This window comes from Notothenia rossii (genome assembly GCF_949606895.1).
Source record: "Notothenia rossii genome assembly, chromosome: 4".
Lineage (NCBI taxonomy): Eukaryota > Metazoa > Chordata > Actinopteri > Perciformes > Nototheniidae > Notothenia > Notothenia rossii.
In genome coordinates, this window is record NC_136902.1 from 32,262,258 (window position 1) to 32,277,488 (window position 15,231).

Here is a 15,231-nt window from a genome sequence, read left to right on the forward strand (position 1 = left end):
CCTCACCTGTAACTGCTGAGACCCTGAGGAACATGCACACTGACCTGCTCTGGCAACCTGATTTCCACTGTACGTAATAGTATTTGGTTATGGTATATTATTTATATACATCAAAGGCACAATGCACCCCCCAGAGAGACACATGTATTGAGTGTGATATTTTGCATAGGTCATGTGAAATCATCTTTACATACTAGAAAACTGTAGGAGCGGCAACTTGTTTTGAAATTGAATTTTTAATATCCGATAATAAAGTTGATCTGTTTTCTTTATTCTTCTCTCTTCCCAGCTCCATCCATCATCGTTCTCTGTTCCTGCAGGTCCTGCTTGCTAATCAATGCTCATATGTTTTTACACAATTACAAATAAAGTCAATGTATTGTATGACATGAAGTTGTGCTTCATTCTGAGTCAATAATAAATTCATTCTGCCTTCAACTGCAAAATGATTGTGGACTGCACCGACATCCATGTAGCTGCCCCCAGTAAGATGAACCAAGCAAAGCTGACACTCAACATACAGCTGTGCTCTTAAGTTGACATGAAGAATTTGTGAAATATTGGTAATTATTTGGAAAAAATGACTGACGATGCAGAAAACTTTTTTTATTTAGGAACAGTGGTCAGGTGAAGCATTTATCACTACATATGTGTCACACTTAAAAGGCCAAACACACTGGCCAAACACACCTCGTTTACAACTCCCCAGTTGACAGCCATGACTCCGTCTAAATTGTACCCCCCAAGCACCCTCTTCATGAGGGACGCGTATGGAGTGGATGAAAGTCCCGACCTCAGCACAGCACCAAAATTGCTGGCTGTCAACCTGCCCTGCCTGTGTAACTGCCACTGAGGATTTGTCTGCTGTCCTACAGTGGCTGTCTGGATGGCAGCTTAATGGTCTCTGCTCAGTCGCATTGAGGCAAGAATTGCCTCAAGCCCCCGACCCCCATGCTCCTTCACCAGCTCCGGCACGTTGAAAATGGCCTGATGTTGAGGCTGCAGCTCCGGCTCAGGTGACAAAAGCCATGCCATGCCACGCTGCGCCCCTCAGTGCAGACCTGAACCAGTCTACTTCCTCAGTGGCGATGTCTCTGGCCAGTGGGTTGTATGTCTCCTCTTGCTGTTGGTAGAGTTGAGACACCGGCTGGACTACTTTTGAAGTGCCAGGCTTCCTCCACTGGCACTCAACTTCTGTGGAGCTGATCTGCCACATGGCAAATATTGCCAATGCTGCAGCGTGGCTGCATTTGTACATCCTCCGTGCACAACCACAGACAGCGCTCTGCATCGCGCCATCCTCTCCCATGTAGATCTGTACAAATAAAGTAAGTACCATGTTTGTTAACATGCTATAATAGATTGAATGAGAAATACAAGGATGGTCCAGATCTGGGGGTGGGAGTGTTTATTTTTCCATAGTTTTGTCCTCTTGTCTGATTGTTGTTATTGTTTGTTTTTTCAGATTTTTTTGTAATTTGTGTTGTATTGGTTGTGATTGTACATTGAATTTTTTTAAATGTGTATTACATTTTTGAAAAACATTTGATCAACAAAAAAAGAATTTTTGGTCAGGATCTAGACTCAGTGTGTAGTTTATGAATTAATCAATGCTCTCTACATTAGGAAAACACATACCAGTGTACCAGAGGGAGTCACACACAGCTGTGCCTAGATAACCAAACAAATTGACAAGATAACCAAAATCCTTGAATCTACACACAGCAAATAAACTCAAATGACACAACGAGATGTAAAAAGGAGATCACACATATAGTCGATATAAAACTGGCCGCTTCAATCTGAAGAGCAACTAAAACAAAACACGGGAGTGTACCTTGTTCTTGTGAACACTAATGTTCTCCACAGCATACACACCCGTATACAGTACACCCGTTCTAGGTTCTGATTGGCTCTCTAGGTTGGCATTCTAGCTTCTGACTGGCTGTCCAGGTTGTCAATCACAGCCGTGGTTCATATTATGCTTGTCGACTCGTAACATCGCTAAACTTTTTTTCTTGACGGTTTTCTCAGTCAACTAATGCTATTGATAACAGTAACATAAATACAGCCCTGCACACTGCAGTCATTATAGGCCGGGTCTGTGGTTCATCATCTTCTTTTTCATTCTCCTCCTTATTGACTGACATTAACCTGTTAACATTGCACTCATATTACTCACCGAAACCTTGTAAAGCCGGTCCCGCATGCTGGCTCTTACATAACCGACTAACTCCCCTTTCGTGTATGTACAGCTCTCAACGTGCCCAGACTTGTAGTGATTTTCACCTCGTTTTATACTTTTATTCTCATTCTGAAAGAATGAGGTGAAAATGTGCCAACGTGACGGCCATCTTTGTGTTGGTGACGCGTATTGTGCGGGACCAGAGAATTTTTTGACTTGCAAAATGTTCTTTTAAATTGACAAACATCATGTGTCATTCGTGGCACAATTCAAACGGGATCAAAAGATACATTTTCTCTCTCCATTGAATTCAATGTATAATTTTCCGCTTCCGGGGTCCCATGGAGGCTCCCGGAAGGGGAGGGACTTCGCCTCTCTATAGTGACACCGTCTGTATTAGTAGAAGAGTGTTTTTATTGCCATTGATCGCATCCGCGCTGCTGCGCCAGTCAACAGAGCGTGCGTGTGACATATTTAGTAGCAGGATCTGCTCTGAAAAATACGGCTCCCCGAAAGCAAATGGGTAATTCGAAAACTGACAGAGCTCCCTCTATACAAATCAAACCGTAGAAGGTGTGAAAGCACCTATTGTTTTAAATAATGGTCGGAATGTGACCTGTGAGCCTTCTGAATTACAGTGGGACAGCACATTCTAAACTAAAATGTTCAATCAATAAAGTAATATCTTATCTTATCTTAATAATATCTTCATATTAATAATAATAATAAATCATACAGTATGTGTCCGAAAGGGAGCAGGAGGAAGCAAACACAAAAATATACTGCATATTAAAGCAAACGATTGTAAAGGTTAAAGTATGAGCATAACAAATAAAGAAGTGTAATGTAAACATTTACATTATAATTATGATTATTTAATATATAAAGACTATATATTATTGAATTACAAGATTAGATATACTTTAGTTGATCTAAAATATTGATGTGTTCAAATGCTCTTCAAAACACAACTGAAAGTCCATGAAACTTGTCTTTCTGTATTTGTGAATGAAGCGCCATCTCCTGGTTAAAACCTGAAATTGAAAATCTGGCAACGCCCTCTTGGAAAATAGTGGGAGGGCTTAACATTCCTCTATACTGGTCTTTGGCAGGCCGTAGGCAGGAAGCTGTAAACTGGAGTCCGAAATTCAGTGCTACATCTGTATATGGCGCTGGTTAAATCCTGTTAAACTGGGACTACAGCCATAGTTTTGTAATTTTATTTTATTTTGAAAAGCTGCACCCAGAAGCTAGTGTTGCGCTGAATGTGGTGCATTTTGGGAATCCGTCAGTGTTAGAGGATTCTTAGCTTTGGGTGAGTTGTTGCTCTGTTCACTCAGTTGTAAATATAATCATAATTGTGATCTACGTGTACTATTCTGTGTATAATCTATCTGCATTATTGGTTATATTTTATGTTTAGCTAAATGTCTTTAGATTCCGTAGTGTATCACTTTTTAAAAGAATTGTACAACTGAGAGTGAGCCGTTTTTTCAGCTAACTAGTTAGCCGCTAATGTCGTGGAGTACATGTGGCATTTACGTCACTGATGTGAAACTTTCCTTTGTAGAGCAACATCTCACTATACTGTGGCTAAACTGTGGATCTGTGTGTTCATTCCATGGTTTGCAGGTATGTTTATTTTTGAGTTGTTCAATGTTTTTATTGAATACTGTTCATCTAAGTAATTTGATTAATCTTTATTGTCACAATTACAAACTAAATTGATTTATGTTTGTAATAAATATTATTGGGTTTCTTTATGTTTGTATTTAGAATCCTTTTTCTCTAAACAAATGATACCACTATACGATCACTGTAACAGTGTTAGAGGATTCTTAGCTTTGGAGCAACATCTCACTATACTGTGGCTAAACTGTGGATCTGTGTGTTCATTCCATGGTTTGCAGAATAAAAGCTGGTTGATATTTCAAACTGTCTCTGGTGAAGTACAAGAAAGCAACAGCAAAGCAGGACCCAAGTGTCACACTGGCTGATGAAGAAGACGAAGTAAGCTAGTGCCAATATAAGGCTTAGTCATCTTGCCAAATAGTGATATGTTAGAACTGGTTTATAAATGGTTCTTAATGATTAATAAAGTGTTTACAACCTAATTCATAACCTAATGAGAAACCCTTTATGAATCCTTTATAAGGGTAGTCTTATAATAAAGTGGTACCGTTTTTTCACCCCTTGCTATTACACCTTTAACTGTACTGGAACTCCAAGTGGCCAATATTTGAATCTCTTTGGTTTACCCACACAATTGTTACCTATTCTGCCTGATTAGATCTGATCTTGCATCAATAAAATGTTTGCTTTAATTATTACGAGATTTAATTCTTAAATAGTGTGAGGTTAACCCCGAATTGTACTTTTCACTGTGAAACTCTTTTCTGAAAGTTCTTATTTTTCCAACTTTCTATTACATATTCTTGGGAGTTGCTTTGTGTCAACATGGGGTAGACAAATATCCATCCATGTTGAAGGATTTTAGCCCGACTCATAACTGTAGATACAGTATGTCATTCTACATAAAAGTGAACATTTGCTACATTTCTAAGACCCATGTAGCCGTGTGAGATCTTTGAATATTGCTAGAACTATTTCATCTCCTCATTTGTATGTAGTTGACTGAAAGGCATGATGTCTCTGTGCTGTTTTTGTACATAAAGATAGAATAGTTATTTAAAATCTGACATTAGTTAAAGCGAAATCGAGTAGGGATAACAGGTTTTTCAGTGGGCTGCATTGCATCGCCAGCAAGTTATAAGCTCCAAAAATACTTTTTTTTTTTTTTTAAAGTGTGTTTGTGGGTCATAGAAATGATTTTGGTCACGCACCGAGATGTATGTCTAAAGGTAATCTCAAGAGCTTTGGTGTGCTGGCGATGTTGCCAAAAGCAGTTTTACTATTACATTTTATTTATTTATAAATCGCATATTGATTGTCCTCCCATTGTCTGAAGTTTGGATTCACATCAAACGTTGCTAAGTTGGAACTCCCTGTAATGGCATTTGTATTATTATAATGTCCTATATCCTTTTGCCATTACTTCACAGGAGGGCTGGAGAATGATCCAGACGCAGACACAAACAGAGGATTTTCCGGTCCTTTGCTGCAGTTTAGAATGATGTTTATTTAGCGTTTTACAGTACATACCAAGGTTTAATTGCTGTCAATAGTTGTGGTGAGCATTTGCCGGGCTGGTGGAATCGGTATGCTCTTCCTCCTGTGTCCTCGTCCTTTCCGGTCACCTACGACCCCTTTTATACACCCCGTGCAGCTAAACCCCGCCACCAAGTGTTCAAAATAGTATTGCACTATACATATACATTAAATAAACTGACATGCCAACAACACCCATACAATGGTTCCTACACTCCCAAAGACACAAATTCCAACTTTGGACGGCGTCTGACTGGCATCTCCCTCACTTTTCTGTTGCACCTGTAGGACGGGACGTCTTATCCCTTTATCTTTTCAGGATGTCACCTGTGGGGAACTCATATAGTTCCCATCATGACTTCATTAGTTTAAATCTGAGCAGAAGTTTAATAAGAATCATGTAAAAACTCCTTTGTAGTTCAGGAAAACGAGGATGCAGGGTGAAGATCTGTCAAAGGGAAATTATTATGTGCAGTATAATTACAAATGCATGGATTTGAGCAAGTTGCAAGATTTGAGAGATGTATGTTTGACCGAGAGGGACTTGGCCTCAGATGTTGTAATTGAAAGGTTCCGCACACCTTTACTCATGCACCGTGACACCTGATTGCTGGCAGATCAATAGAAGACGCGTCTCGTTTCTCCATATATGAAGGTATAAAACCGCTTGCATCCTCCTGATAGAGGCCTTATCAGATCGGGCCAAGGATGTTGCGCTGCTGTCTCTGCCCTGCAGATATAACTCAGGTTTTCCTGTTATTCGTTTGGATGCTTTATGACGCGTGCTGCAGAGATCCTATTTTTCAAGGCGACGCAGACAACACAATCCATATGTCTGATACCCATTATGGAGACTAACAAACGTCCAATGTCAGAAACCCTTAGGGATTTTCATCATCAATGTCTCGCGCCACCAGGCATTGAAAAGTCCTTGACTTGTGCAATGTTTCTGTCAGTGAGGCTCATATTGTGAATCTGTGACCCTGCATCCACTGGGGAACGTATGCACTTTATCCCTGTGAGTTGCACTCTGCTAAAGATGTTCTGACATGCTCTGTTGACTCTGCTGTGACTCAAGGGCTATTTGGACTGTCCAAACTGAATTACTTTTTAAAAGAAAGAATTGATTTTGGAAAGTGGAGCAGGGTGGACCTAAACACAGGAGGCTGTAACTTAGTCCTGAAAGTAACTTTAACTTTAGGAAATCCAGGAAGGGCAATGCAAGGCCAAACACAACCAAACTTCCCAATAACAATATACAACTACATGCAAGGATCCAACCCAGACTAATACAAAACGTGTTCTTATGTACTTAAAGTTGCTGATATGAGCGTATAGATGTGTCCCAATGGGAAAATGCTGTCACAATAGGGAAAAAGTTGAGTGTGGAACTCTGGACTCTTCGTACACATCATCATTTTGGCTGTGAAGCAGAAGATACCCAACCAGCCACGATTGCGATTGCTCCGATGAACACAGTACTATAAAAGTTATAAATGTGTTTTTTTACCAAACTCTTAACTGACGCCAAAAGAAGCCATTGTTAATTTGATAGGGTTAATAAAGTAGTCTGTATTAATGTGGGTCCACGAATGATCATTGCTAGTAAATTAGCTCACCAGTTAAAAGCGGCAATCGCCACTTCTGGTGGGGCTGAATACGACTCGAGACAATGCTATCCAATCAAAATTCACCCACTGAGCAAGTGTTCAGAGCACACAACCTACAGTGTAAAAAGGGAAATATCCAAATTAAAACAAGGCTCAAATACAATTAGAAACTAAGTATGAGATTGAATAGTTTGACAGGTGGTTGAAGGCCTAATGGGGGAACGGATGAAACTAATAAAGCCAAGTCAGACAATAAAAAGTTACTGATGACCTCAGACAGGTTCCCAGTTTTTGGCTGACACTTTTACAGATACCTCTACGCCTAAAAATATAGTTGAACTTTTTTTGAATGGCCCTGCTTGAATGAGAATGTATAATGTCAAAAAGACTAAGATAGTATGGCCTTATTAACAAAGGCTATATTAGAGGTGCTGAAGTAAATCCAAGTAAACACAATGCCAGACGCAGCTCTCATTAAAAACACAGGATCTCAGGTTTGATGCCCACCGTTTTAATGAGGTTATCTTTGATCTTAAAACGTGTGTTTAGCTCCTCTCGCTTTTCCTTTTAATGAGAGCTGCGTTGAATGTGTAAATGTTTAAAAACCCAGAACTAACTCTGGCCCCAAGACTCAGCGTAGCAGGTTGCTTATTAAACGTGTAGAGCCATTAGGGACTAGTTAATACATTTCCTGATGTTTTTCAGCTGAAGGTACCAAGGTAGTCTTATGTCGTGCCTGTTGCCAACAGCAACCACACAGATGTATTAGCTAAGCGTGAAACCAGAAACCTTGACATCTTTAGTGATGAATTATTTTTGAAAGAGTGATGTTGAATACCTCCGGTGTGCAGAGATGAAAAGCTTGTGAAAGCTGAATTGGACATGAACTTTATTTCTTGCTACTGTTATATTTGATTTTTCTTTTCAAATTGTGCATTTGGTTCTTTCGATGATTAAATGTCAAAGCATTGATTTATTTTTTCAATTTAGTATATAGTAGGGCTACTGTAGTTACTGGTTAGAGATGGTGTGTCTTTAGTGTGATTTATTGGGCTTGGACATTAAGGCTCTATGTCTGTGTTTTGAGATATTTCTATGACTCTCATAATTGATAAAAAAATAAAGATTTGGGTCAACCAAGGGACAAAAAGATAATTAAAACATATTGCTTCCTGTTTACAATTTACATTTAAAAATTAAGAATTGTGTGTTTCACTAATTTTACAAAATCCAACCATTCTCTATTAACACTGTTGATTGCTACATTAAAACAAAGAAACCCTCCCAACACTGTTTTTTTTTTTTTCAAGATTCAAAGGTTTATTGTCATAACATAAACAAAACTACGGTGTAATTATGTAATGTATGAACAATTTAGATCGCAGGTTCCTCAACAGTGCAATTTAAGACAAAAAAAACAACAATACAAATAGTGCAAGCTCAGGTGTTTAACAGTCTTATGGCCTGTGGGATGAAACTGTCTCTGAATCTAGTGGTTTTAATCCGGATGCTGCGGTAGCGCCTGCCAGACGGCAGCAGACAGAACAGTTTGTGGCTGGGGTGATGGGGGTCTTTTATAATCCGGAGGGATTTCTTCCAGAGCCGCTGGGAGTAAAGGTCCTCCATGGATGGCAACTCCGTCCTGGTGATGTTCTGTGCAGCTTTCACCATGCTCTGTAAAGCCTTACGGTTGAGGGCGGTGCAGCTGCCGTATACCAGCAGGGTTCCCGCGGGGTCTTAAAAAGTCTTACATTTGATAATCTCCATTTAAGGCCTTAAAAAGGTCTTAAATATGACCAAAAAAAATAAGAAAGGTCTTAAATATGATTTAGAAGGTCTTAAAAATGATTGGATTTGAAAGGTACTTCTGTGCTGCGATTGCGTCTAAAATGTGTTTTGGGGAAAATGTCCGGGCTGCAAAGTAACCAGTACAGTAAGAGCCATTCAGTTCCCCCCAACAATTTGTATTGAAATAAATCAACATGGAACCAGCAATCACTAACTTTGTTTCCCCCGGCCCCTTATCGGAGAACACCCAGCTAGTAACCTAGCAACAGCTAGCTAGCGGCAGTCAGAAACTCATGTCTCTTCGAATCTACTTACACATAAATATGGGAAAGTGTAAGTTCAACCGTATTTGGTTGGAAAACATCGAATTTAGTGCTTGGTTGAAACCAGTGGAGGGGAACGTGTTTGAAGCACGCTGCACCTTTTGCAAAAATAAATCAGCGTTTGTTTTGCTAATGTAGCGTTAGCTAGTTTAGCGTTAGCCAGTGCAGCAGCTCCCGTAACAACACCGGGGGACCTCCGGGCGACATTTGGGTCTACGTCAACCCTAAAAGCGGAGGTAAAGTAGACGCTAAATACCGTAGTTAAACACCAATCATACAACGGCAATGATGAAAGATTGTAGCCAAGGCAGCAGAGCCCTGAATATAGCTCTTGTCACACACACACACACACACACACACACACACACACACACACACACACACACACACACACACACACACACACACACACACACACACACACACACACACACACACACACACACACACACACACACACACACACACACACACACACACACACACACACACACACACACACACACACACACACACACACACACACACACACTAGGGCTGCTCGATTATGGCAAAAATCATAATCACGATTATTTTTGGTCAATAATTGATATCACGATTATTCGTTGACTTTGAAAACATCCATTTATTGAACTTTAAAACAAATAATAATTTGAACATATTTTTAACTGTTGATTACCCTGAACGTATAATTCAACTGAAAAAGCAATACAAAAATTAATTAAATAAATGATATATTTAAATAAATAATATCAAAATAATAAATACCAATAAACAAGATCAACAAATATTTTAGAGCGCACTTCCACAGGCTACTAAACATATATAAATATGATAAATAAATATAAATTAGACTCAAATGAATTAGATTAAATATGTTGTCACTGTCACAACCTAGCAAAGCTAAATAATAGTTTTTTTCGATTATGTTGTTTTTGTAATTGTGGCAGGCCAAAATCTTAATTGCGATTAAAATACGATTAATTGCACAGCCCGAACACACACACAAGCACACAGAGACACACACACACACTTTTTGGCTAACACAGTTTTGTACTGTTATGCTGTTATGTTCAGTCATTGTTCTTATGTTGAACATGAATACATTTACTTTGTAATTAATTATGGGACGTATTTCTTCTTTCATAGCAATTTTCCTTCATACTTTCTTGCCGTGAAATAGGTCTTAAATTCTATTCAAAAAGGTCTTAAAAAGTCTTAAATTTGAGTTGACGAAACCTGCAGGAACCCTGACCAGGCCGTGATGCAGCCAGTCAGGATACTCTCTATGGCGCACCTGTAGAAGTTGCAGAGTATCCTGGAGTCCATGTTGAACCTCCTCAGCCTGCGGAGGAGGAAGAAGAGCCGCTGTTGAGCTGTTTTGGTGATGGTGGTGGTGTGAAGAGTCCATGTCAGGTCCTCAGTGATGTGGACAGCGAGGAACCTGAAGCTGCTGACTCTCTCCACCGTAGTCCCATTGATGGCGATGGGGGCGTGTCCCTCTCTCTCTGCTTCCTGTAATCCACAATCAACTCCTTTGTTTTGCTGAGGTTGAGATGGAGGTTGTTATTCTGGCACCAAGATGTCAGGTTTTTGACCTCGTCTCTGTACGCTGTCTCGTCACCGTCGTTGATCAGGCCGATGACTGTTGTGTCGTCTGTGGCATCTAATCTGCTTACTTTCCTTATGGTATGATGTGAGATTCACTCGATATGTTTAGATAAGAACAGTAACCGTTCAATATTTCTGCTCTGAGCAGACTTCAACTTTGTCAACTGTTTTCAGTCTGTGGTGAAGTTTCTATTAACAACATGGAGAGTTCAATAAAGCTGAATGCAGTCAGGTAATAATTGCAGGGCGTAGCAGAGAACCAAACATGCATAATAGGGGACCCCTTTATTTTATTTGTATCTTGTTTTTTTTTACGTTTTTTTTGTGTGGAAGGTGACAAGGAAACATGCATTTAACATTTGAGAAAGATAAAAACGTATTGTTAACTTTTTATTTGACTTTTAGTTATTATGTTTTAGAGACACTAAAGTTATTATATTTTCCATTGAGTGGCGTAAGGCGTGCTATTGATATCAAAATAAAAAGATAATTATTGTGTCTGTGTTCTGTTTCTAAATGGCTTACTTACTTCACTGATAATGGTTAAAGAGAATGTTTCTGCATTTGGTCCAATGTAATGACATTTGTCTGTGTTTTTGAATTCACATTCAGACTAACTAGCCTTGGAAATCATAGTATATAATATTTGCATTGGTAGAACAAACTTACTTATTTACAATTCCATAATAAATATTGAAAGCTGGGTCAAATGTAACAAGAAGATAGTCAAATAGTCTGCTTACCTGCACCCTCAACATCTATTATTAACAAGGAACCAGGAGCCAAAACATCTACTTATTCGCTAGCATCCAGTTTCCCTCAAACTGCCCCCTGGACATGTCATTATTTACCCAATTATAACAAGACTGTATTTTTTATATTGCTTTACCCACAGCTTTCCAACCAAGCTCCATTTAATGATGTATGACACAGTGTCTGCTCTGCCTCCCCCTATAGTCCTCTGATTGGCAGACAGGCACTTAAGAAACCACCATGAGGAAAAACTGCTTGCCTTTTAGAGTCAATTCAGTTTTTCCAAAAACAATATGTACATATATCAGGATGAGATATATCCGAATATATCATACATTTTTCCCACAGCCGGTAAACACTAGTGTTATAACAGCAAAGGGACGGTGCAAATGAGGTAAAACTGTAAAAATAAATAGGCTAACAAATTAAATAAGGGGCAAACACATGTGTGATAAATAAATAGAAAAGCATACAACAATGGTTAAAATAGGTGCAGTATAAGTAAGAGAACTTGTAGCCTATAATAGAGAACCGCAGTGACGCGTCGTAAAACCCGGAAGTAAGTTAGCATTTTTAGCATTTCCGGTTCCTTCCTCAAAAAGCAATGCATTTTTTCCATAGGGTTTTGGAAAATAGCTCGAAATAAGGTCTGTGGTTGACACAAATTTAAGAGATAAGTCACGTTTTGTTATACGACATTAAATACATCAGAAGTGACCCCACTGGGGATCTTTGAAGAGTTTACGTGTCTGAAAAACGATGGTTGAATAGGACTACAGAAATTGTCGTGGCCGTTGTACGTCATTACGCCGAACACGTAAACACCCGCTAAGTTTGTTTTCCCCTGTGTTCTGCTTGAAAGCAAGTACCTGCCTATCTTTAGTATCTGTATATCTATATCTGACTATTAGAATCTGTATTTTTGAAATTGTCGTTTTTAACACCGTAGTTTTACAAATTATAGAATAATTAATTACCAGTGTTTTCCAATTTTACTCTGCCGTTCGTTTCGTTAGCTAACGTTAGCTAAAGCTAGCGCTACTAGTTAGCTACGCAATGGTTTGTTGCTTTGCTCCGGGTTGCAGCCACAGGTCTTCGCATGAAACGTGCTTGTTCTATCGTTTCCCGGCCAATGTTTTCCAAAGGAGAGTCTGGATTCGTGCCATGAGGTAAGCTGACGTTACATTTTTGTCCATGTCACGGTGAAATGTAAATGATGGGTAGTGACTGTATCAACGTTTTAGAGATGGCGCTGCTGAAAAGACCGCAACATAAGTAAAGATAATGAATACATCCTATTAAAACCTGTGTGGCTTATATGATAAGTCTAATTAGTACAAGCAGCATAACGTTTCACCATGTAACTAAAGATTGTAGTCAGGGAAATCAGTTTGACATATTGAACTAATAACAAATCACCTCTGGCTGGCAGAGAACTCTCTGCTCCATAGCTTCTCTTGGATGTAAAATCACATTTACATTTTACATTTATGTTAAATTTAATATTCCATCCCTCACATACTTTTGTATATATAATAACTTATATTTTGTTTTTCTTGTTATGCTGCTGCAACACAAACATTTCCCAAATTGGGATCAATACAGTAATATCTTATCTTAATTAATTAAGAAATATAACTATTATAATTAGTGTAGCAGATGACACCTATTTTCAATATGGATTAATCTACCATTTATTTCTTTAGTTCAATTTTCATCTATAAAAATGTCAAAATAGTGAAAATGTTCACGAGACTTATCAAAGTGCAAGGTTATATCTTTAGATGTTTTGTTTTAGCCTATGTACTGTATGTCTTAATGCTCTTACAGTATATGTGACGGTGTGACTTCCATGAAACTAATATTTTATATCTTCCCAACAGACGAGCTGACAGGAAACCTAACACTCTAACAACCACAACATTGCAAAGGCGAGTAAATGTAAATTAAAAACAATTCACAATTTTTTTATTTCTTCTTCCTTGCAGTGAGGTGAAGCTGACCTTGCACTTGGTGCCAGTAAGGATGTTCCTCACGCAGGCTGAATGTTTCTTCTTCCTTACTGACACAGAAGCCCTTGATTTGCAATGCTTCACTAATTGTCATTTCCCTGGCTCCGTAGGGACACTTTACCTCCAGCACAGCGGAAGACCCTACCAGACCATCTGGAGATGCCCCCAACATTCCTGATAGGGAGAGCCACAAATCTGACTCATGGACCTGCATCTGGGTTGCAGTGGTGAATGCCCTGACGCCCTCACATTAATTCATAGTCCCCCACTGTACAGACAAAACATCATCAAGGGCCTGTTGTTGCCCTAGCACCCTGGCAATAAAGGAAGCAGTCACACGCTTTGATCTCAGGACAGCTCCAAAGTTGCTGGCAGTCAACCTTCCTTTCCTGAACAAATCCCAGTTTGGGTTGGTTCGCTGACCAGTGGTAGCCGCCTGAATTGCCCTCTGTTGCTCTTCAGACAATGCCATGCTTGCCACAGGTCCCTGATGCCCAATATATTTTATAATTTCAGGAACAGTAAGTGTTTCCAAGCTGTAGTGTTCCTCTTCTGGCTCGGGGGAAAGAAGCCAAGAAATTCCTGAAAACCTGCCCCCGAGTCTGTCCCTCAGCCAGTCACGATCTTCGGAGGTGGGCTCTCTTGTCAGCGGGTTAAATTTGTTATTGGTTTCAACATTGGTTACTATGCTGTTGCCATGCTGTTGCCATGCCACTGCAACCTCTTATTCCCCTGATAGGTGGAGAGTTGACCATACAGGTGGAGTGAAATCATAGAGGTGCAAATCAGAATCCACATGTATCAAATCCGTTGCAGCCCTGTTTTTAGGTCCCCTTTAAGGTAGTAATACGACATATAAATGGTCAAATTGTACATTCTCCATTAGCTTACGAGCTCCATGTTCAAGCGATCGACTATTCCTTCGCAATGTTGCATCACATTGGATATCCGCTTAAGTTGCCCTAGATTGGAATTTTTCCGATCATTTTCCTATGACGAATTAGCACAAATGTGCTTAAAATGCATGAAAAACGCCTATTTTCAAAATGGCCAGCTTTCTGGGGGGCGGGGCTAATGTAAAGCAATTTGAAATATGTGTGCAATCATAATAGCAATGTGTATACAGCGTTTTGTGAATATGGGAAAAACTATATGCAAACAGTTTGGAGCAATTTGCGACATGTAAATCGTCAAAAATGGTGTATTCGCTGTTAGCTTACGACCTCCACGAGGGATTTTTCAAAAATGTGCTCCGCAATTAAGTATCATATTGGATAGGGGCTGAACTTGTCCTGGATTGGAATTTTTCCGATCATTCCCCTAGGAGGAGTTGGCAAGAATGTGCTTAAAATGCATGAAAAACGCACATTTTTCAAAATGGCCGACTTCCTGGGGGGCGGGGCTAATGGAATCTATTTACAAATATGTCCGCAATTCCATGAGGAATGTCTGTGCCAAAATCCGTGAAGTTCTGAGAAACTATATGTGACTACCACACAATAGGGGGCGCTAGTGACCAGTTTTTTTTGAAAAATTACTTTTTTTTTTTACATTCTCGAAAAGGTCGTGGGCTCTGACGTGTGTCCCAAGTTTTGCGTCCGAAGCTCATTTTATGCTATCGCAATAAAAAAAAATGTATAGGCCACGCCCACATTCTGAGAGTATGTCTAAAAAAATATAAAAATAATTAGTCCATCCGCTCTTGAGTTATAAATTGGTGGTGTTTTTGGCGCCCCCTATAGTCCAAAATGAAAATGCTTTGGTATGCCTATTCCCCAAGA

At 39.4% G+C, this 15,231-nt stretch overlaps 1 long non-coding RNA gene across 1 annotated transcript; it reads left to right on the forward strand.

Annotated features, from left to right (window-relative positions):
* Positions 1 to 2,527: 2,527 nt before the first annotated feature.
* LOC307036076 lies at positions 2,528 to 14,966 on the forward strand. Its single transcript, XR_013807262.1, has 4 exons — positions 2,528 to 4,195; positions 5,248 to 12,607; positions 13,322 to 13,369; positions 13,561 to 14,966. It is a non-coding gene; the product is annotated as an uncharacterized lncRNA (long non-coding RNA).
* Positions 14,967 to 15,231: the final 265 nt, after the last annotated feature.